Here is a 23,614-nt window from a genome sequence, read left to right as displayed (position 1 = left end):
CAAATTAAGAAGTTTGTTGGAAAAAGTTGCTATTTCTCATGAGTTGAAAGAAAAATGATGACTTCAAATAATGTATTGAAATTGAAATCTTATTAAAATAAGTCCTAGGAGACCAAGAAGGAAAAAAAAAAAACAGGATTTTGTTTTACATGAATTTCATTGAGCTTAATAGGCCTGGAGGTATAACTTTGAAGAATTCTCACTATAGACATGATTCTTGTAGCTTCTATCCAACTTCAAAGGTAATCAGTGAGAATAATTTCATATGAAATAAGGAAATTTGTGATTTACTACACAGTAGTCTATATCCCAAATGTTTCATAGACATGCTGAATGATTTTTTTTTTGGAAATAAAATAACATACCACCCTATTTCTGTCAATATATTTGTAAGTCATGAGTAATATTTGCCAATTAGTCTTTTCAAAGATTATACAAGTTTGGAATAGTGTTAGTCTTTAATTTTGAGATGGGGACTGTATCAGTAAAGTACATTTTCTGATATTACTAAAGATTTCCTACATGTGATCAAAATATAATATTCTGTTGGGGAGATACACAGTGCTAGCACACAGGGCTTGAATGCTAGTGACTCTTAAGTTCAAACCCTGACATCACTAAAGATAGAATTGAATGGTCAAAAAAAATTATTATGGGCCTGGGCAGTGGTTTATCCAGTTGAGCGTATACATTACCATGTGCAAGGACCTAGGTTCAAGCCTCTGGTCTCCAACCGCGGAGGTCACATGATGGGACAGAATCTTCACAAGCAGTGAAGCAGTGCTAGAGGAGTTTCTCTTTCTCATTCCCTCTCTGTCTTCCCTCTGAACTTCTGTCTTATCAAATTAAAAGTTAAAAAAGAAAAAAAAGAAATGACCACTAGGAGAGGTGAATTTGTTGTGTAGGCACAGAGTCCCAGAGATAACCCTGATAGCAAAAAGAATGACTAATTATGATAAAATATAAGATTACTTAGATGCCTTATAGACTTGATGTTTTTCTAAGAAGAACCTTAATTTCTGTGGTAAATAAAATGAGAACACAGAAAGTGGCAAGAATAAGAATTTTTCTTTTTTTATTTCTTTATTATCTTTATTTATGAGATAGAGGCAGCCAGAAATCAAGAGGGAAAGGGGATATAGAAAGGAGAGAGACAGAGACACCTGCAACACTGCTTCACCACTTGTAAAGCTTTGTCCCTTCAGGTGGGGACTGGGGGCTTGAACCCGGGTTCTTATGCATTTTAGAATGTGCATTTAACCAGGTGTGCCACCATCTGGCCCAAGAATTTTCAGTTTCCAATTAGTTCCTTATTGGCTCAGCTGATTTGGAGTTTTGCTGAAATGTGTACATACACATTATACTTTTTGAATAGAACACATCATTTTATTGTCTTTGAATATTTCTATTTAGCCCTAAAGGAAATGAAATTTGAAATATCTGTGTCTCAAACTTCAGAAAACAAAATTTATTAAGTAGTGAGAAACTACACTTTGACATGAATGTGAAACTGTGATTATAAACATTACTATAAGCAAATTTTCCAAGCACTACTTTACTTGTAATTATGTTTTACGTACCTTAGCATCTCACCTGTCTACAAAAGGCTGCTTGAATTCTCTCTCCTCTAAAATAGGAACAGTAGTTGAATTTAAGCTCCTCCCTAAAACAACAACAACAATAACAACAAAGATTAAATGAAATGTATAATAAGAATGCTCAAAGGGACTGGGTTAAGTGCCCAAAGTACTAAGTGCAAGGATCCATGCATGGATCTGGGTTCAAGCTCCTGATTCCCACCTGCAAGGAGCTTCATGAAAAGTGAAGCAGGTCTGCAGGTGTCTATATTTTACTCACTCTTTCTATCTCCCCCTCCTCTCTCAATTTTTCTCTGTCCTATCCAATAAAATGGAAAAAACGATGACCAGAAGCAGTGGATTCATAGTGCCAGCACTGAGCCATGACACTGGAGACAGAAAGGAAAAGAAAGAAAGAAAGAGAAAGAGAGAGAGAGAGAGAGAGAGAGAGAGAGAATATTCAAGGCTCTGGATATCAGAACTTAAGGCTTCAGATTGGTAACTTGATTGAATTTTAACAGTGGGCTTAAATCATTAATACATTTCTAATAATGACTTTTTCTTTGAAATATTAAATCACCTATAATCTTAGACCAGAAGACCAGAAGTAACTGGTTGTGTCACTGTATAAGATATACCTATATGTAAATAGCATTTAATGACATAAAATATTGTGAGTTCTTGTATGATACAGCAAATTCTAGCCATGGGATTTTCAAAGTCAACCAAATTCTCATATAGCTTGGTTATATTAATAGCTATCAATTACCTTCTTAAATTCTAAGACAGCAGGAACCTTCCCCATTCTCTATAAAACCCATATTTCTCCTAGTCCTGGAACCTCTGGGGTGAGGCTTGTTTTACTTCATGCTTCTCTTAGTCCATACCATTTGATTCTGCATCTGCTGATCTCAATCAAATCAATGAAACCAGTGCCACCTGGACATGTTTCACTTTGGATGGTGTCAGAGATGCCGGGAGTGGAATGTCAACCATTTAGCCCCTTTACTCTGCCACCAAGTTGCAGATGCTACCATGACGCCAACTTGACTTCCCTGTTCAGACGATCTCACCAATGAGTCCTAGAACCCCATCTCTCTAGAGCCCTATAGAAACAGGCTGGGAGGGAGTCGGGCAGGAGATAGCACAGCTGGTTAAGTGCAAGTGGTGCAAAGCCCAAGGACCTGGTAAGGATCCTGGATTGAACCCCTGGCTCCCCACCTGCAGGATAGTCACTTCACATCCAGTGAAGTAAATCTGTAGGTGTCTATCTTTCTCTCCCCCTCTCTGTCTTCCCCTCCTCTCTCCATTTCTCTCTGTCCTATCCAACAATGACAGCATCAATAACAACAACAATTAATAACCACAACAATAAAAAAAACAACAAGGGCAACAAAAGGGAATAAATAAGTAAATAAATATTTTAAAAGAAAAAAAAAAGAAACAGGCTGGGAGTATGGATTGACCTGCCAACATGTCCAGCAGAGAAGCAATTGCAGAAGTCAGACCTTCCACCTTCTGCACCCCATAATGATTCCATACTCCCAGAGGAATAAAGAATAGGAAAGCTTCCAGTGGAGGGTATGGGATACAGAACTCTGGTGGTGGGAATTATATCCCTATTATCCTATGGTCTTGTCAATCATTAAATTTTAAAAAATGTAATATGGCAATTTAAGAGATTATAACAATAAAGTGGTCCCTGTATGTGTATCAGTTTACTGTTTTGAGAGAGTTCTTTACTAGAATACAGCTCAAGAAAAGAGAACTCAATAATGTAGTTACAATAAATCTGGTGAGGATTTCTCCCCCATTTGAACAGTTGTTTTAGTTGTCTTATTGGAGCAATGATGATTTATAAGGCATTTATCATATTAGTGTATTTTTTTTAATCTCCCCATAATAGGTGACTACACACCACTCCCGCCATCAACTTAAGTCCTCTTCCACCATCGTGAACTGGTTTCTCAATGCCCTCTCAACAGCCTCATTCCCCTCTCCCCTGAATAGTCCCCCAGAAGTCCTGGACTTTGTTGCTAGATTAAGTGTACAAACCACACTTAGTCTAAGTTTGACCCTGTGTTTCCCTTTCATTCCTTGTTTCTTAAGTTCCACTTATAGTCAAGATCATTCAGTATTTGGCCTTCTCTTTCTGACTTATCTCACTTAACATGATTACTTCAAGTTCCATCATGTAGCAAAAAAGATCTCATCATTTCTTAAAGCTGAGTATCACAACTTTGTTAACCAATCCTCTATTGTTGGAAAGCTGGGTTGCTTCCAAGTTTGGCCAGCTGTGAACATAGGTGCACATAGGTCTCTGCAAATAAATGTTTTTGTTTTTTCTGGATAAATCCTAGGATATATTTTGCTGAATCATAGGATAAATCCATTTCCGGTGTCATGGTGAATATCAAGATTATTTTCCACAAAGAAATTTGCATTGTTTTCCACAGGTCCAAATTACATTCCCACAAACAGTGGTGAGGAAAATTTTAATTAGTACTACTGAAGACCAGTAGATTTTATTTGATTCTTTAATTTATAGATTTGATATTTTACAAAACCAGTACTCTACTTCACAAGACACTGATCTTAGACCACTATTTATTTTTTCTAAAGTCAGAAGATTTTTTATTTTGGATTTGTCTATTTTATAAACTAGAAATTATGCTGGCTAGCTACAAAACAGGAAATGGTTCTCTAGACATAATTCTTTTGATTATGGCTAAGAATTAGAAGAAGCACCATTGTTTAATTTTTAAATTTATTTTTCTACAAACTTAGAATAGAATTTTAAAGCTGAAAAAACTCAAGGAAATCTTATAGCCTGTCACTCTTTATGAAATTGAATTTTGAGATCAGTGTTCACTAGATTAGGATTTGGAGAATAGTTAGTGGCAGAGCTATGACCAGAATTCAAATCTCGCAATATATACTTCAAAGTTCTCTGTGCAACATTATGCAGGCAACATCAACTTGATATATTATGTATGGTCGTATAATGGATTTTCTAAATAGGTGGAACAAGTCTTTACCTTCATGTGACAGATTACTAGAGAGAAGACAAAAAGGATCACAGCAGGTTCAGATGAAAAATTGATAGGAACCACCATCTAAATGTGCTACTGACTCAGTATGAGATGCATAGATGACAGCAACCCATACTCTAAAATATGTATATGAAGGGGAAAGATGCAGCTAGCAAAAACATGAAAGTTTATGAGTGGGGCAATTATTAATCATTATTAATAATTTCAGTGCTCACCAGTCTTTCCTTAGTAAATTGATTTTACTCTGGCTTCCTAACTGGATAATTTGTTTGTCTTGCCTGCACCTGTCCTTTTGTTGAATTACTCTTAACATAATAAGTGTGAATCAGTTTTCTTGAAAATATAAATATTTTGGTTTCTTCTTGTCAATCTATGGTTTTATAATAATAGTAACAGGAAATAGATATTTGAGGGGTAATAAATATATATATATATATATATCACTCTCTTAAAAACCTCAAATATTTCTAAATACATTTTAAGTAATTTGATTGCCAAACATCTTACAATTTTGTTATATTTATATTTCTATTATAGATGAGGAAAATGAGGATATGATAAGTTGTAAAGATAAAATACTCTAGATGAAATACTCTTAATCACTCTTGAGAAATGCAAGGTTAGCTTCTTTTTAAAAAGCTTGACACTAGCCAAAATTGAGAAGAACACTTGCATTTCAAACTAATACATTCTGCTGATATTTGCAGAATTTTTACTGTTCTAATAGTTTTTTTTAATGAGTAAATTGCTTTAAGTACACATATACTACTGTAGCTTTAGGATAAGATATTGTGCCAGTTTTCTTCTCATCTGTGATAATTTCAGTAGTATCCATTTGTATAATAGTACACTGAATTCAACCTGAAAAAAAAATAGAACACTTATCTACATCATAAACTCAAAAATGTGCATATATTAAAGGGGAAAAATAAGTAATTTATTATATAAAAAGCAATGGATGTATTTATTGTAATGTCATAAAACATTGTAATCAAGTTGCATCCTAGCAATTTGAGAGTCACTCAATAGAGATTTTCAAACAACTGCAATAAACACTGTGCATGCATACAAACATATGAGGACATATAGATTTAACAAACACCCTTTTTAAAAATTTTTTTTGCAAAGAGATTTAAGTTACACCTGGTAGTTTATAGCCCCTGCAAGAGACTACTTCATGGTGGAAAAAAAAAAAAAAAAAAGCCCAGATTCCCTCTACTGTCACTAATAAGGTCTCATTAGTTTATGTCATATTGCTTTTTGTTCCTCCCTATGTCCTGATAAAGGTCATAAATCTTCTAAGACTCAATTTAATGATCTCATCTCTGAAATTTTTCTTTAATTTGATTTGTTTCTTGTTTGATTTTTTATAGCACTGAGGTCTGTGCCTCACAGCTAGCACTCATTTGCATGGTCTTTGTGCTGTTAATTATTGATGGCAACCACTAGTCTGTGTGTATTAAATAATACACACTTTGCAGGTGGTGACTTTGCATCATGTTTCGTTAACTCCACAGTATACATCATAAAGCCACTTGTAGGAGACTTTTCTGAGTTTCTTTGTCCACTTCAAAACGTACCCACTGAGATTCCTTCCAAGAGAATAATATGGAGAGTTCCTGAATTAATTTCCTCCCACAAATCAAATCTACAGCTACACAAAGGGGAATTCACTTTGAATGAAACTCAGTAACTACTTTAAGGACTCTGATACATTGGACAATTAAAAAAAAAATCCTGGGGGCCCTGTGATGGAGCAGGTATTACCATGTGGAAGGCCCAAGTTGAGTCCCCCTTGACACCAGCAGGGGGAAATGCTTTACTAGCCCTGAAGCAGGTCTGCAGGTGTCTTTTTCTTTCTCTCTCCCTCTTTACCCCCACCCCTCAACTTCTCTGGGCACTATCCAATAAAATAGAAAGAAAAGAAAAAAAGGGGGTACAAGGAGCTTGGATTCCTCATGCAGGCATGGAGCCCCAACAACAACCCTCATGGAAAAAAAAAAAGACTTAAAAAAATCAGCAGATTGGGGGACATAGCATAATGGTTATGCAAAAATATTTTCATGTTTGAGGCAACAAAAGTTTTAGGCTCAATTCCCAGCACCATCTGCTTTGGTAAACAAAATAATAAATAAGTAAGTAAATAAAAAAGCCCAAACCTAGAAGCAACCCAGGTGTCCAACAACAGATGAATGGCTAAGAAATGTGTGGTATATATACTCAATGGAATCTACTAAGAATGATGAATTCACCTTCTTCACCTCATCTTGGATGGAGCTTGAAGAACTCACTTTAAGTGAGATAAGCCAGAAAGAAAAGGATGTATATGAGATTATCAAAAACGGGCAAAAAATTGAGAAAAAAGAACAGAAAAAGTTAACATAAAGTAGAACTTGGACTGGGTTTGGTGTATTGCACCAAAGTAAAAGACTTGGGAAGAAAGCGGGGGGAGGGGGGGCTTTCAGGTCCTGGTGCATGATGGGACAGGAGGACCTTGGATGGAGGTGAGAGAGTGTTTTGTGTTCTGCAGAAAGCTGAGAACTTTTATACCTGTACCAATAACTGTATTTACTGTAAACCATTAACCCCCATAATTAAAAAATAATAAATAAATGTAAAAGGAAAATAACCACATACCCCCTACACACACACACACACACACAAGTAGAAAAGATTGACACACACAGCATAAACTTCAAATATGGAAACAAGGCAAGCAATATAAAATGAGTTGGAGTTAGTAAATCCCATCTAAGAAAGTAAACTGTTTCTGTTACCTAAGCTTCCATAGCTGCTGCCTCGACAATACACCCCTCGATGACTTGGTTCTTTTGAGTTGGAATTGCATTATGGGGTCCTACAGAACTGTAATAAAGAAAGAATTACCCATGAGCCCCCCCCCCCCCACCTTTAGAGAAAGGAAACCAAAATTCCCATCCCCAACTTTGCTTCTTTCAAAGTCTATTTGCATATGTTTAAAGTTGCTGCCTGAGGGCCCAACCACCAATTCCCTGAGGTCTAAGTACTTACTGAGATGCTTCCTTTTGAGAAACTTACTAGGTCAACTACTGGGAGCCATTAAGAATAAAGAAGACAGTTTGGGTATATGTATTAATTAACTATTGTAGATGTGGGAAATCTTTCACAGTATATATATTTATACAAAAATCACCAAACTTTTATGTCCTGTGTATACTTTTAAGATCTTTCAGTTTTATTTTGCCTAAGGAAAACTGAAAAGAAAACAAATTAAAGGATACTCATTGGACACAAGACATAACATTAATTCACATAATGAGTAAACAACTGAAGAAAATTTTTCTTTGAAAATGTCTGGACAGTTTTCTGTTGAGATCCACAGAAGCCAAAAAAAAAAAAAAAAATAGTTTAAGTAAGAAAATAGCTATCTATCTTGAAAAAGAAAGCCCGTTAGTTCTTCCAATCTAGTCTAACCTTATTACCAATATATGCTTTATAAAAAATTTCAGGGATCTCAAATATTTATGTCATACTTTCTATTTCCCTAAAATCCTTGTAAAGCTTCCAATAGCACTGTGAAAGGACTAAATGGTGTTTTTCTAATATAAGATAGCAACTTGTCCTAATATTTCTTGCTTGAATGCTTAAGAATCATTAAAATGATTGATAAATCCATGAAAATATTAATCTTTCAACTAATAGTCTAATGGTAGACCCACCTTCTTGAATCCCATCTCCTTAGTCTCTTAAGTTGAATTATAACTGCCTTCAAAGACTGGGTTTTTTTAATTGCCTTAGACTTAGTTACTAAAGAAGCTGAGCTGGGAAGTAGGAAGCTGAGTTGGGAAGTAGGACTAAAACAATGAACTAGGTGATTAACAAAGTCCTTTAGAAAAACATTTTTAATCACATGTTCATTATGGTATAGGGTTTCCCAAATCTCATGATTATATCCATGATAATACAAAATTTATCTTTCGTATTTTTCCCTCTTACATATTTAACAATGTCAACACCTTGTAGGGTTTGCTATTGCCTTATGTATTCACTTAAAGTATTTGCAAGTAGAAATACTTTTTCTCTTGACATTTTCTTTTATCTTTTCTGTATTATAAAAACTTATCAGTGAATTCTTGTTGTATCCTATTATAGGAATGACATCATGAAATAAAATGTAAGCTGACAGTTCACAGATTTACTATTGTATTTGGTATATTCACATTTTGAAGAGTAATGTTCTGCAGTTAAGTGAATGCAAAAAAGATTAGATCTCCTTAAAAGGAATCAGTCCTCTCAGATTTTTTTTTTCTTTTGCCAGCACTACTTGGTCAAACCATGTTCTTGAAAAATCAGTCTACGTGGGATTGAAAAGCCCAGTTTACAGGAATGTTATGTTACAATATCTCAATTAAAATGTGAGTTAAACTGCTGAGAGCAGAACCTGAGATAGGCAGTGAGTACCTGATTTCCACTGTTCACTTTTCATCTATCAACCTTGCCTCTGGGTGACACCCAGCCTCAGTTGACAGCCAATCATGAACTTTGTCACTGGAATTCCACTGCCTGACATGCATATTCCAACCTTACCTGACTCTTCAGAGCCAACTTCATACGTATTTGTGTCTCTTCATGTCCTCAAAGAAAACAGTAAACCGTTTATCAAACAAGACAGAATAATGCTGAAATCTAATCTTAGTGACTCCAAGGGGCTTATTGGATGCGAAACTACAAATCAATTTAAATTAGACTTTAGTATATAAATAATATTCAAGAATTTTCTAATACATAGGTAATTCTATTGCCTAAGAGAATATAGAGTAATTAGTTTTTGTTGACGAATGGTTGCACCCATTTTCCTATGTGAGAACTGTATTATGAGTCATGGTTACAATGTGAACTTCAGAGTTTAGTGAAATTGATCCTATTGACTATGGTGAGGTTAAAGGTAGGAGAGATGGGATCTTCATGATCTCTTATTAGTAGTTCATGTCACCTAAGAAGTGGTGCAATGGATATAGTGTTGGACTCCCAAGCTTAGTTCCTGAATTTAAGTATTAACATCACATGTTCCAGTGATTTTCTGATCCTCTGATTCTCTCTCTCTCTCTCTCTCTCTCTCCCCCTTACTCTCTTTAATAATCATGTTTTAAAAAGAATTCATATACATGATAATGTTGTGGTCTACCACTAAACTATATGTATGTACATATAGATTTAATCATTTATTATTGGATAGAGACAGAGAGAAATTGAGAAGAGAGGGGGCAGTAGAGAGTGAGAGAGACAGAGAGAGACACCTGCAAACCTGCTTCACTACTCGTGAAGCTTTCCGCAGGCACGCAGGGACCAGGGGCTTGAACCCCGGCCCTTGCGCACTGTAGCTGTCGCTCAGCCAGGTGCCCTTAACTATATTTTGACAACAGGTCCTGCTTCCAGTATGACTCTGACAAATCATGAAGTGAACATGCAAGGAGAGGAAAGGAAATATAGTTGGTAAGTCTGTAAACTAACTCCATGATCAATGCGTACTCTGCTGTATAGCAGATAATCTACTCACATTCCTACCACAACAGATACATGTTTTTAATTCTAAAAATATTCCCTGCTCTAATGATGCACCTTTTTCCTTCTCTCTTTCTTTTCAAAATTGTTTTTATTGGGAGGTTAGTGGTTTGTAGTACAGTTGTTGATACATGGGTACAATTTCTCATCTTCCCATGAAAGTTCATTGCAAAAAACCCTCTCCTACAATTTATGTCTCTTTAAATAATCGTGCAACAGAACCCTAATGTTCTCTTCACCCCTTCCCTCTTCCTCCTTTTTCAGAGTCTTTTGTTTTGTTGTACTCAGTCCAAATTTTCTTTTGTGTTTTCCATTCTATCCTTTCATCTTTATTTTTCCGTCAGGTTTTTGTTTTTGATAAAGACCTCCATTTTCTTACGTCCCACCTGTAGGTGAAATCATTGTGAGTTTACCATATTTTTGGCTGTGTCACTTACCACGATGTATTCAAATTCCATCCAAGAAGAATCAAAGGAGTTGACTTCATCATTTTTAACAATAGTACTTTATTTACTTTTCCAGTGTGTACCACAATTTATTTAGCCACTAATCTGTTGTTGGCCATTTGGTTTGCTTCCAAGTTGTGACTGTTAAAAACTGTGCTTCTGGGGCAGAGCTAAGGTGGTGACTCAGAGACAACGCATGGCCTGAGCTCTGCAAGGAGGCTGCTTCAAAACTGAGAAATTCGAGTGCGGGTAGGAACTCTGGCCACCAGGTTCCATATGCTACCATGATACCAACCAGACTTCCCTGGACAGATGGCCCCTCTGCTTCCTCAGAGCCCTGCCCTACTAGGGAAAGAGAGAGACAGGCTGGGAGTATGGATTGACCTGTCAACGCCCATGTTCAGCGGGGAAGCAATTATAGAAGCCAGACTTTCCACCTTCTGCACCCCATAATAACACTGGGTCTGTACTCCCCTAGGGTTAAAGAATAGGAAAGCTATCAGGGGAGGGGATGGGATATGGAGCTCTGGTGGTGGGAATTGTACCCCTTTTATCCTATGGTCCTGTCAGTGTTTCCATTTTTTTTTTTTAAATATTTATTTTATTTATTCCCTTTTGTTGCCCTTGTTGTTTTATTGTTGTAGTTATTATTGTTATTGTCGTTGTTGGATAGGACAGAGAGAAATGGAGAGAGGAGGGGAAGACAGAGAGGAGGAGAGAAAGATAGACACCTGCAGACCTGCTTCACCGCCTGTGAAGCGACTCCCCTGCAGGTGGGGAGCCGGGGTTCGAACCAGGATCCTTATGCCGGTCCTTGTGCTTTGCGCCACCTGCGCTTACAGTGTTTCCATTTTATAAATAAATACATTTTAAAAATTATGCTTTTGTGAACATAATTATATATAGATCTTCTGATACGTGTTTTTTTATTTTTATATATATTTATTTATTTTCCTTTTTGTTGCCCTTGTTTTTTTATTATTGTTGTAGTTATTGCTGTTGCTATTGATGTTGTCGTTGTTGGATAGGACAGAGAGAAATGGAGAGAGGAGGGGAAGGCAGAGGTGGGAGAGAAAGATAAACACCTGCAGACTTGCTTCACTGCCTGTGAAGTGACTCCCCTGCATGTGGGGAGCCGAGGACTCAAACCAGGATCCTTTGTCAGTCCATGTGCTTAGCGCCACCTGCGCTTAACCCACTGCGCTACCGCCCGACTCCCCTGATATGTGTTTTTATTTCCATTGGGTAGGTACCCAGGAGAGAAATTTCTAGTCATAGAGTAAGTCCATTTTCTGTTCTGACAAATCTTCAAACTATCTTTCCGCAAGACAATTTACGCTCACACCAGTGGTGCAGAAGCGTCCTTTTTTTCCCCTAAATCCTTGTCAATATTGTGGTTACTAGGTTACTACTATCCTTTCTAATGTACAACATTCTCACAGGTGTAAAATGGCATCTTATTTTTATTTGCATTTTTCCGACAGTCAGTGACTTTGAGCACTTTCTCATATGTTGGCCCTCAGTTGGCACTCTTCTTCCTTGAAGTTTCTGTATATGTCCTTGGCCCATTTTCTAATGGGGTTGTTTGTTGCTAAATTAACTGAATTCTTTGTATATGTGTGTCCTTTATCCTTTATCTGAAGTATGTTGTATAAAGATCTCCCATCCTGTAGGGTGTCTTTCTGTTTGTGTGATGATAGCTTTTTAAATAGATGCAGTCCCACTGGCTTACTTTTATTTTTCTTTTCTTAGCTGTTGGATTTGAGTCATTTGAACAGATTTCCAAAACATATATTGTGACACGTTCTGCCAATGTTTTCTTCTAGACACACCTTTTAAAACAAACATTAAAGTATGCTTTTTGCAATTTACCCATAGCAAGCAGTCATTAAGGAATTCTGAGTATCTTCTCTCTCTGTGTTTAAATTTTTATTATCTTTACTTATTTATTGGATAGATACAGCCAGAAATTGAGAGGAAGAGGGAGGTATAGAGGGAGAGAGACAGACACCTGCAGCCCTGCTTCAACACATACAAAGCTTTCCCCCTGCAGGGGTTTGAACCTAGGTACTTACACACTGTAATGTGTGTGCATAACCAGTTGTGCCACCACCTGGCCCCACGAATATCTCTCCCCTCCCCATTTTCTAAGATAGAGAGACAGAAAGGCAGAGACTAAGGGAAAGAAAACACAGCACTAAAGCTTCCTTCAAACCAGGCCACATGCATGGCAAAGCAGCACAAGTGCATTATGTTGGTGACCCCAAACTCCCTTTAATGGAAGAAAAGGTCAGTCAAGAGTAACCAAATACAATATATTCAAAGCACATTCTTGAGCATCTTTAGTTAATTTAGTTTTTTCAAGTTTCTCTTTAACTGGGTAGGCTAAAAATGTGATATTCTCTTAAAAATAATGATATCCTTACTATTTTGTAGCAGAAATATACAACTAAGTCTACAAAGAATACTAACAGTGTGAAACCTATTTTCAAACACCCTGCCATTATTATTAGAATAAATGAAACAGTCATTGTTATCACAAGGAAGAGATTAATAATGACTGTGTGCTAAAAAGAAAGAATTGTAAACCTTCAAGGATAAAAAAAATTTCCATGTTAATAAGTTGAATTATTCAGTGAAAAAAAGGAAAATATATGGTTTTATTGTATCATTTCCTTTATGATAAAATTATTATGATTAATGATGTGAATCCTGTCTTTTAACATTTGTAAATCTAAATTCAAACTGAAAATTGTGTCAGAAGCATACAGATTAAAAACAAAAGAAATTTCCTCCCAGGGTGAGCTAATAATTTTTAGAAATGTATTATCTCTCGGTTTATGCACTTGGATACCACTTAGTACATTCATCTGCTGCAGTAATGTTCCCTGGTTCCCTGGTTTCATGCTGAGGTAAAGATAACTCGTGTTGTCCTTTAAGTAATTTGAAATAAAATATCTATGGAAAGAATACTTTTCATCTTTAGTAAATCAGGCCATATCCCTAAGGTATATGTGCACCTGACTTTGAGCCCTTTATATGAGGCTCTTGAGAAGATAAAACATTTATATAGGTCTAGAATTCTTCAGATTGTATTAAGCCTTCTCAAGGCTTATGGGAAAAACTTACATATTATCCTTGCTCTGTGTGTTCAATTTTGCTATTTTGCTCTGATTGCACTTCTAGAAATTTGATCACCCAAACTAAAAATCTTTTACCATTTATTGTATGGGAAGCCTACAGCATTCTGTGCTTATTTGAATTTAACAGCGTTATATCTGGAGACTGTAAGTAACTTATACTTATTTTTCAGAAGTATCATTCAGTTACTCTAAGCAAAAGTTTTATGCAGCAGAATATAATTAGTTCTCTATTCCCCTTTGGTCTTCCATTTCTTACTTTTTTTTAGACAGATTACCTAAATTTGTTTCTAGTAGGGCATATCGTGCTAATGAAGCATTTAAGTCAACTATGTCACTGTCAGAGTGAAATAGAAAATGAAAGCAAACTTTTAAAATTATAAGCCAATAGGGATACAGTTAGTATGAACAACCATAGCTAGAGAAAAGGGCACCAGTAAAACTACCTGTAAACATATATGTGTGTGTGTGTGTGTGTGTGTGTGTGTGTGTGTTTACATATATACATAGAGAGAGAGAGAAAGAGATAGATATATAGATATTAGTGATTTAATAATGATCGATGAGATTGAAGGATAGAAGGGGACAGTATGACACAATTCCTACCACCAGAGTTCCACATCCTATTCCTTTCACTGGAAGGTTTCCTATTCTTTATCCATCTGGGAGTATGGACCAAGGATCTTTATGGGGAGCAGAAAGTGGAAGGTCTGGCTTCTGTAATTGCTTCTCCACTGGAAATGGGTGTTTACAGGCCAATCCATACCCCTAGCCTGTTTCTATCTTATAAGAGTGGGGAGGGGTCTGGGGAGGTGGGGTTCTGGGACTAATTGGTGAAGTTGTCTGCCCAGGGAAGCAGAACAAATTGTTTAGCAATCAGGAACCTAAAGGTAAGAACATAGCAGATGAGATTTGGGGTTTTCATGTTGGAAGAAGCTAGGAAGTCTATTTTAGGTATATTCCAAGGGGCCCATGGCTTTAACTAACTTTTGCCTGAGCAGATAGCTAGCCTGCAGGTGTGCTAAAAGTATTGTCTGGGAAGATGGTGTCAGAGTTGGAAATAGGACTAGAAAGCTGGATCCGGGCAGAGAGTAGCTCCCAAATATGGGGAAAGTATATAAACACCATTAACTGTAAACCCCATCCATCTGACTAAGGCCCCTTGTCTATCCATATTTAGGACAGGAGCCTGTGCAATACCTGCATCCCCACCAGTCTGAAATCGCATTCCATGATCATAGCTATGAACATACTAGTCTGCACTCATTTCTGGACAAGACTTGCTCGAGTGGCAGAGTAGGTTGGCCTACCCTCCCTTTGGAGAGTGTTATTCTCCATTGATGGCAAGATCCTGCAGAGACCCTCAAGAGGGTTTATGATGTTATTCCTGATGGAAATGACCAGTGATGATGGAGAGAGGGATCTGTTAGAGGTCTAAGCCCATCACATCTGTGTGGGTATCTCAGAATTCCCTGACTAGGGTCCCAGATGATGGAGTGGCCTGGTAGTGACCAAAAGGGCCATCTTTAAAAAGTGTCAGTCTCAGAAGTTGGATGGTAGCACAAAGGGTTAAGTGCAGGTGGCACAAAGCACAAGGACTGGCATAAGGATCCCAGGTTGAGCCCCCGGCTCCCTACATTCAGGGGAGTCGCTTCACAAGTGGTGAAGCAGGTCTGTGGGTGTCTATCTTTCTCTCCCCCTCTCTGTCTTCCCCTCCTCTCTCCATTTCTCTCTGCCCTATCCAACAACAATCACAACAAACTACAACAATAAAACAAGGGCAACAAAAGCGAATAAATAATTTTTTTTAAGTGTCAGTCTTTTACCCTTACCCAGGTTTTGTAGACCTTACTTTATCTGGCAGGGTTAGGTTTAGAGTGATTGAAGGAAGTGAAATAGGAAGTAGGTGAGGAGGGCATCTAGGTCTAAGTAGGAACTATTTGATTAGGTACTTTATGGTGACTTTTTTAAGTCTGTCTACTTGCTGCACTTACAGAGTCACTGTTGACTATTGCACACATTTACTTTAAGGTACATATTTTCCCTAACTTAGGCATACATGTACACATGTGCCCTATCTCACGTGCTATGGTTTATATCTAGGTTCTATAACTCTGCCAGGAGGTGTGCCACACAAACTAGAACTTAGGAGTCCTATGAGCTAGGAAAGATCTCACCTAAGTATTGGAGCTGAAGGGTTAACATACTAGGCTTGGTGCCTCTGGACACAGTCCAAAGTGAAACATTTCAAGGTGGCTCAAGTTGCATTGGTTTGGTTGAGAGCAGCAAATGTAGTATCAAGTGGCATGGATAAGAGAAGCATGAAGGAAAATGAGCAAAGCCCCAGAGGTTCCATACAAGACCTTACCATGATTTATGTCATTTAATGCTATATACCAATAACTATATCTGATATACTGACAAGACCGGTTACATTTCCACACAGATCAGTTACTAGACAGGGCTGTCTACTATCACCATTACTCTTCAACATTGTTTTAGAAGTTCATCATAGCAGTCAGGCAAGGGAAAGGAACAAAAGGGATTCAGATTGAAAGGGAAGAAGTCAAACTCTCACTATTTGCAGATGATATATATTTAAATGAACAAATTACAGCTAAAATTATTTTATATAAACAAAGTGAATTTTTAAAAATCCCAAGAAAGTGAAGTTGAACATTTATTTTAGTAAAATTAAAATCATAATGTCAACTTAAGTGTCATCTTCAAAAATGAAAAGCATCACTGAAATAAGTGAACACTCACCTACCTGTTTTGCCAACTGTTAGTGATATATACATTTATGAAAGCAAATATGTATATTTGATTTTATTTCATATGGTTGTTTTTTTAATTTTTTTATTTAAGAAAGGATTAATTAACAAAACCATAGGGTAGGAGGGGTACAATTCTACACAATTCCCACCACCCAATCTCCATATCCCACCCCCTCCCCTGATAGCTTTCCCATTCTCTATCCCTCTGGGAGCATGGACCCAGGGTCATTGTGGGTTGCAGAAGGTAGAAGGTCTGGCTTCTGTAATTGCTTCCCCGCTGAACATGGGCGTTGACTGGTCGGTCCATACTCCCAGTCTGCCTCTCTCTTTCCCTAGTAGGGTGGGTCTCTGGGGAAGCTGAGCTCCAGGACACATTGGTGGGGTCTTCAGTGCAGGGAAGCCTGGCCAGCATCCTGGTGATATCTGGAACCTGGTGACTGAAAAGAGAGTTAACATACGAAACCAAACAAATTGTTGAGCAATCATGGACCCAAAGCTTGGGATAGTGGAGAGGAAGTGTTAGGGAGGTACTCAATGCAAACTCTAGTGTACTTCTGTTTTCAGGTATATATTTTGCAGTAGTTTTATATGGTTGTTTTTAAAGTTTACTCTCAAACAGGAACCATTTTACTTAATTATAGTTGTAGTTACAAAATGTTAAGACTCAAAGGTGATAGTTAACATTAATTTCTAGTTATACTTATTTATGAAGGCTTTCTGAAATTGCTTTGGGAAGTTCTAAGTTTACATGTGAAATACTGACTTCACTATCTACAAAATTTTTTAAAAAATTTTTATTGGTGACTTAGTAATTATTAACAAGATTATAACAGGGGTACAGTTCCATATAGTTCCCACCACCAGAGTTCTATGCCCCATCCTTCCCATTGTCACCTCCCCTATTCTTTATCATTCTATGAGTTATGGACCAGAATTCTTTGTGGGGTGCAGAAGGTGGAAGGTCTGACCTCTATAATTGCTTCTCTGTTGGACATGGACATTGACAGGTTAATCTGTACCCTCAGCCTGTTTCTATCTTTCTCTAGTGGGTCAGGGCTCTGGAAAGGTGTGGTACCAGGACACATTTGGTGAGGTCCTTTGTCCAGGGAAGTCAGAATGGCATCATGGTAGCATCTGCAACTTGGTGGCTGAAAGGCAGTATGATATAAAGCAGGACAAATTGCGTAATAGATAGGAACCCAAAGATAAGGATACAGATGAAGCTAGGGGATTGTGTGGGAAGAAGCTAGGAAGTCTATTTTAGATATATTCTGAGGAGCCCATGACTTTACTAATTTTTGCCTGAGCTTGATAGTACCACTTAGGTATAATAAAAGTATTGTCTGGGAAGATGGTGTCAGAGTTTAGAGTAGTCCTTGAAAGCTGAATTAGGGCAGAGAATAGCTTATAAATATGAGGAAAGTATAAAAATATCATTAACTATAAACCTCATCGATCTGACCTAGGGCCCATATATATTCATGTATAGCACAGGAGCCTGTGTAACCTCTGCATCCCAGAGCTATATACAAATTTAATGCAATATACATCACGGTCCCACCAATTTTCTTTAAGAGAATAGAACAAAAATTACAAACACTTATCTGGAACCAGAAAACACCTAGAATCACCAAAATAAATTTGAAAAAAAGAAACAAAACTGGAAACATCCCACTCCCAGATCTCAAAGTATATTATAAGGTCATTGTGAGAAAAACTGCCTGATACTGTAATAAAAATAGACACACAGGCCAGTGGAACAGAACTGAGAGCCCAGAAATTACCTCCCATGCCTGTGGACATCTAATTTTTGATAAGGGGGGGAAAACTATTAAATGGAGAATGGGGAGGGGGTCTCTTCTATATGGTGCTGGGAAAATTGGGCTGAAACGTGCAGAGGAATGAAACTGAACCACTATATCACACCAGAAACAAAAGTAAACTCCAACTGGATCAAGGATCTGAATGTTAGACCAGAAACTATTAAATACTTAGGGAAAAATATTGGTGGAACTCTTTCCTATCTAAATCTCATAGGCATGTTTACTGATACAGACAAGAAAGACAAAAACAAAAACCAACCAATAGGACTATATCTACAAACTCTTAATGCTGAGCACAGAACTAAAGTTCCAAGTTGAACATTTAATTTTAATGGCTATTTAACTATCAAGAGATTGGTGTGTCTCTCTGGGATTGAATACTTGCCAAATAAACTTTGACCAATTTGCTTAAAGTGTTTTTTTTTTTTTTATTATTTTTTTTTATTTGGAAGGGCCACTGTTTTCAAAATAACTGAAGGTGGAGGAAAGGGAATCCCAGTGAAGTGGTATAGCAAATGAAGGCATGAGCACAGAGTGACAATGAAACTCAGAAAATTCTCAGGCAAAGCTAGAAAAAGCACGTGCTGGAATAGGAAGGGAGGTAGTAGCAGTACTGTGTGGGTTCATGTTCTGGAAGAACTGAAATCTAGAAACATACATTGAGCAGAATTTAAAAAACAGAAGTGATTTGTGCAGGCAGATAAATAGTAAATGCTATTAAAGCAAGAATGCAATATAGCTTCTGTGTTATTCCTGTGAGTAGCAAAGAAGTTTGAACTAATTATGATCATGCAAAAGAATGGACCAAATTGCAACAGTGTAACACATCACCTTCCAGTCAACATTCTTAGTTTTAATGTTCTGTTTTTCAGTAGCAGGGAAGGAATTGACAGCTTAGGAAGGAAAGCATCAGCCATGTGCAAGTAGTGGTAAGAAAAGAGCAGTCAGAGGGTCTGGGTGATGGCGCACCTGGTTGAGTGCACATATTACAATGCGCAAGGACCCGGGTTCGAGCCCTTGGTCCCCACTTGCAGTGGGAAAGCTTCATGAGTGGTGAAGCAGGGCTGCAGGTGTCTCTCTGTCTCTCTCCTTCACTATCACCCCCTTCCCTCTTGATTTCTGGCTGTCTCTATCCAATAAATAAAGATAATAGTTTTTTTTTAAAAAAAAGAAAAGAGCAGTCAGAAGGTAGGAGAATAGTGATCTATCTTTCATTTGTACAAGCTCAAAAAACAAAACTCTATCCCATGTATTTTTTTTCCACTGTTAATAGCATTTCTGAAAAGTACACCTGCTGTTAAATTTATGTATAGGAGTTATTTATTATTAAACACATTAAACTGATTTATAGATGATTATTTCCTATTGTTAATTCAGTTATCATGGCCTCAGTTTAAAAAATTCAAAAGGCTTTTTTGTTGCCCTTCAAAGGGAAGTAAAAACATTAAGTGATTTCATCTCAAGTATGAGGTCATCTAGGGAGACAACATGATTAGTTTGAGGGGTTTTTTTTGTTTGTTTGTCTGTTTGTTTCAAATTACCAACTTACACATAAGTACTTCTCTTATTGGATTTGGTTGTCCAGACTTAGGTTAATAAAGAACTGTAATTTTCAAAGCAACACAGGACTCTGGCTTCTAACTCAATGATAACAGTGTATAAAATGCAATTGGAAACATCTTCTCATTTATCTACACGTGCTCATTTTATTTGTGCCACATTAATAGCAAAGAGGTGATTGTACTGATTTTGTTGTCATCTATATATAATCAGCTTCTGTATTACACTAGCCTTGGTCACATTGGTGATCTCATTCCTTTCTGACCTTTTTTGAAGATGATTTTCTTAACAGCTTATGAATCGCTAGTGCCTTAATGAGTGCCTCTGTATGTAGCCTATTGTACAAAGTTGTAATAAAGCAAAATAGTGTGCTAGAAATGAAACACAGCAGTGATCCTATTAACAAAGGCAGCTAGTGTCAGAGAGATAACACAAAAAGCAGTTTGAGAGAGATCGGAGGCCATTCCAGCTCATCCATGGGTTGCTGAATAAGAGACTCTGTTAACCTCATCAGCACATAGCTGATTTGGGATCCAAATTTTCACTTAAGGCTGGAGCCCCTCATTTGTAATGCTACTGTCCGTTGATAAACAGTTACTTTCCCTGTTTTGTCACCATAGCTAGGGAATTTGGGGGGGGGGGGAATCAGTAATCAAAGTTGTAGCTACTATCTGTGAAGAATTTTTTTTCCCTCCTCTTGTCTTTGAAGGCCCTGAGATTTGAATAAAAATGGATTCTCTCTTTTAAGAAAGTATTTCCACCATTAACTTCTGTAATTATAAAAAGAGAGATCTCTGGATTCTCAATCTTAAGATAATTGTTTTCAGTCTTTCAACTATAATATTTTGTGTCAAGACAAATCTAAATGTGCTAACATTCATCAGATAATTTCAGAAGCAGCTAATAAACAGCTCTTCTCTTGACTATTACATTGTTCCTAATTGTACCTTTTTTAATTATTATTATTTTTAACCTTACCAGGGTTTCACCATTCTGGGTTAACTTTTTTCAAATAGATACAGAGAGAGAGAGAGAGAGAGAGAGAGAGAGATGGAGAGACAAAGAAACTGCAACACCAAAGCTTCCTTCAGTGCTGTGACCTACATCCAAACCTGTATTATCTGCCTAGTGCAGGCGCTCTACCAAGTGAGCTATCCTGCTGAGCCCCCAACTTCATCTGAGTACCACCTTCATCTACTATACACAGCACTTCACCAAAAGGTCAGTACATCTGAATTTGTCAGGCACTGGGCATACAGCACTTTGATCCAAGTCAGTTTAAAAAAAAAAAAATGGTGGTCTAGGAGGTGGTGCAGTGATTTAGCTTTGGACTCTTAAGCATGAGGTCCCAATTTCAGTCCCTGGCAGCACATGTACCAGTGTGATGTCTGGTTCATTTGCTCTCCTCCTATTTTTCTCATAAATAAATAAATAAAATATTTTTTTAAATCTGGCATTATTGGATTAGTAGCGAAACTTTATGCAATATGCACAAACAGATAATAAAGTAGCACAATCAGCAGCAAATGCCTATAGTATATTCACTTGTTGAAAACACCCAGTTTGGGGGTGGTGGTGGTGGTGGTGTACCTGGTTGAGAGCACATGTTATAGTGCTCAAGAACCTGGATTCAAACCCCTAATCCCCGGTCCCTACCTTCAGAGGGAAATTTCCTTTATTCCTTTTTTATTTTTTTTTAGCTGTTACCTCTCCTAGTGAACTTATTGAGTATATCTAAATGCTTATTTCAGAGCAGTGCAATTCAACAGCATTACAGAAAAGCATCTTTCATTCTTCCTTTTTCTTTTTTAAAATGTATTTTATTTGACATCAACATTTTAGTGAGATAGAGATAGATAGTGAGATGAATACACACACACACACACACAGGCAGGCAGAGAGAGAAAGACCTCCAAGAGAAAGAGACCAGAGCACACTGTCCAGCTCTCTTCAGGGAGAAATTTTCATGAGTAGTGAAGCAAGCAGTGCTGCAGGTACCTCTCTCTCTCTCTCTCTCTCTCTCTCTCTCTCTCTCTTTCCTCTCAATTTCTCTCTGTCCAAAAATAAATAAATAAGATATATTAAAAAGCAGCCAGATTGAAGTAGTTACTGCTAAGTTCTTGAAAGAAATAGTGAGTATGTTTTCACTCTAGAAAATCAGAGGCAGAACCCCTTTGGAGACAAGTAGCCTCCAGACTTAGTTGCAATTATCACATCTCAGAGTTTAATTTACTGACCAAGGTCATACAGAGATTTTGTCCTCAGAAGGACAAGCGTCCACAACTTTTAACTTCTGTCCCAGTGTTCTTTCCATTTTATTTTACTGCCAGAAAGTACATCATTTATATTAACATAGCAAGCAATTTGAACACATGCTCCATTGAAAGCAGACTGTATTATATTATTCAAGAAAATTCAAGTCCACTAATGTAACCAAATGTAGTGTGAACTAAACAATAGGTATCCCAGATGTTGTGAATATAACTGTTGAATTGTCCCCCCTCTTGAGAGCCTGTGAGTCAAAACTCACATTAGTGAATTTTTAAAACAGTTTTGATACTTCTGAAAGTATCTCCATGATTACTTCTAAAAGCAGTGAATAAACAAGGGTTTATTCATTCACAAAACAAGTAAACTACAAGTTTGTAAATTTCAGATTTTGTTAATTCATCACTTTCATAGTGTCAATATTTTCATTCATTCTAGTGGTTCTATTAACTATTCTTTGCTAGTACAAGAACTTTTCCTGGCATTATATCCAATCATAAGAAGGCAAAAAAAAAGAGAGAGCAGGTGGTGGCACACCTGGTTGAGCATACAATGCACAAGGACACCGGTTCAAGCCCCTGGTCCCCACCTCAAGGGTGAGCTTCATGTGTGGTGAAGCAATGTTGCAGGTGGCTCTCTGTCTCTCACCCTCTCTGCCACCCCCTTCCTTCTCAATTTCTGGCTGTCTCTATCCAGTAAATAAATAAATATAATAAAAAAATTTTAAAAAGAAGGCAAAAGAGAAAATAGTGCCTGCTACACTTTTTCAAAGAAGAAGAAAACTTTCCCGGTTGTTCTCCTCATTAGATTTCTTCTTATAGGGCATTAGTCAGAATTACATCACATACCCTTGTCTAAACCAATCATTGTCAGGAAAATGGAATTACTACAATTGACTTAGAGTAATCTGCCTTCAGGTCCCCTGAATCACAAAGCCTGGAAGTATCTGGGCAAAAGTCAGACTTATTTGGATGAAAAAGAATTAGGAACTGTTTAAGGGAAGCATCATGATTGATTCATATATAATTTCATAATTACTAGGCATGTGCTTCTTTCAGAAGATATTTAGAATGTAAGACATTACAAAAACCCAAATTTATCAGCATTTGACAAGTTACTACTACATGCCACAAATCTGGCAACATCTGTTACATGTAGTAACACGACATCTGGGAATACACGTACTTCTGTGCCAATTAAGACTGATAGGCCAGACTTGGAGAGATCAGTATTCTCCTCAAAAAGGCAGAAACTCAACAAACATTAGATTTGATACACTCCTCCTCCCCACCCCGTCCAAGTAATCTTATTGATTCTTCAGGAAATTGTATTTGAAGAAGTATGTGAACTCTTTTAATAATTAGTCTCCTTGGAAGTTTAGACATTAGATCAAAACTTATACAACAAGACAGTGCTGTAAGGACTGCAT

The 23,614-nt window shown here is 37.2% G+C and overlaps 1 protein-coding gene across 4 annotated transcripts in view; it reads left to right on the top strand.

Annotated features, from left to right (window-relative positions):
- SPAG16 (sperm associated antigen 16) overlaps nt 1-23,614 on the top strand; it is a 1,038,313-nt gene that overhangs the window by 903,766 nt on the left and 110,933 nt on the right. The gene's annotated exons all lie outside the window — the stretch shown is intronic.

The sequence above is a fragment of the Erinaceus europaeus genome, chromosome 7 (genome assembly GCF_950295315.1).
Source record: "Erinaceus europaeus chromosome 7, mEriEur2.1, whole genome shotgun sequence".
In the NCBI taxonomy this organism is placed as follows: Eukaryota; Metazoa; Chordata; class Mammalia; order Eulipotyphla; family Erinaceidae; genus Erinaceus; species Erinaceus europaeus.
This window is presented reverse-complemented; position numbering and strand designations above follow the sequence as displayed.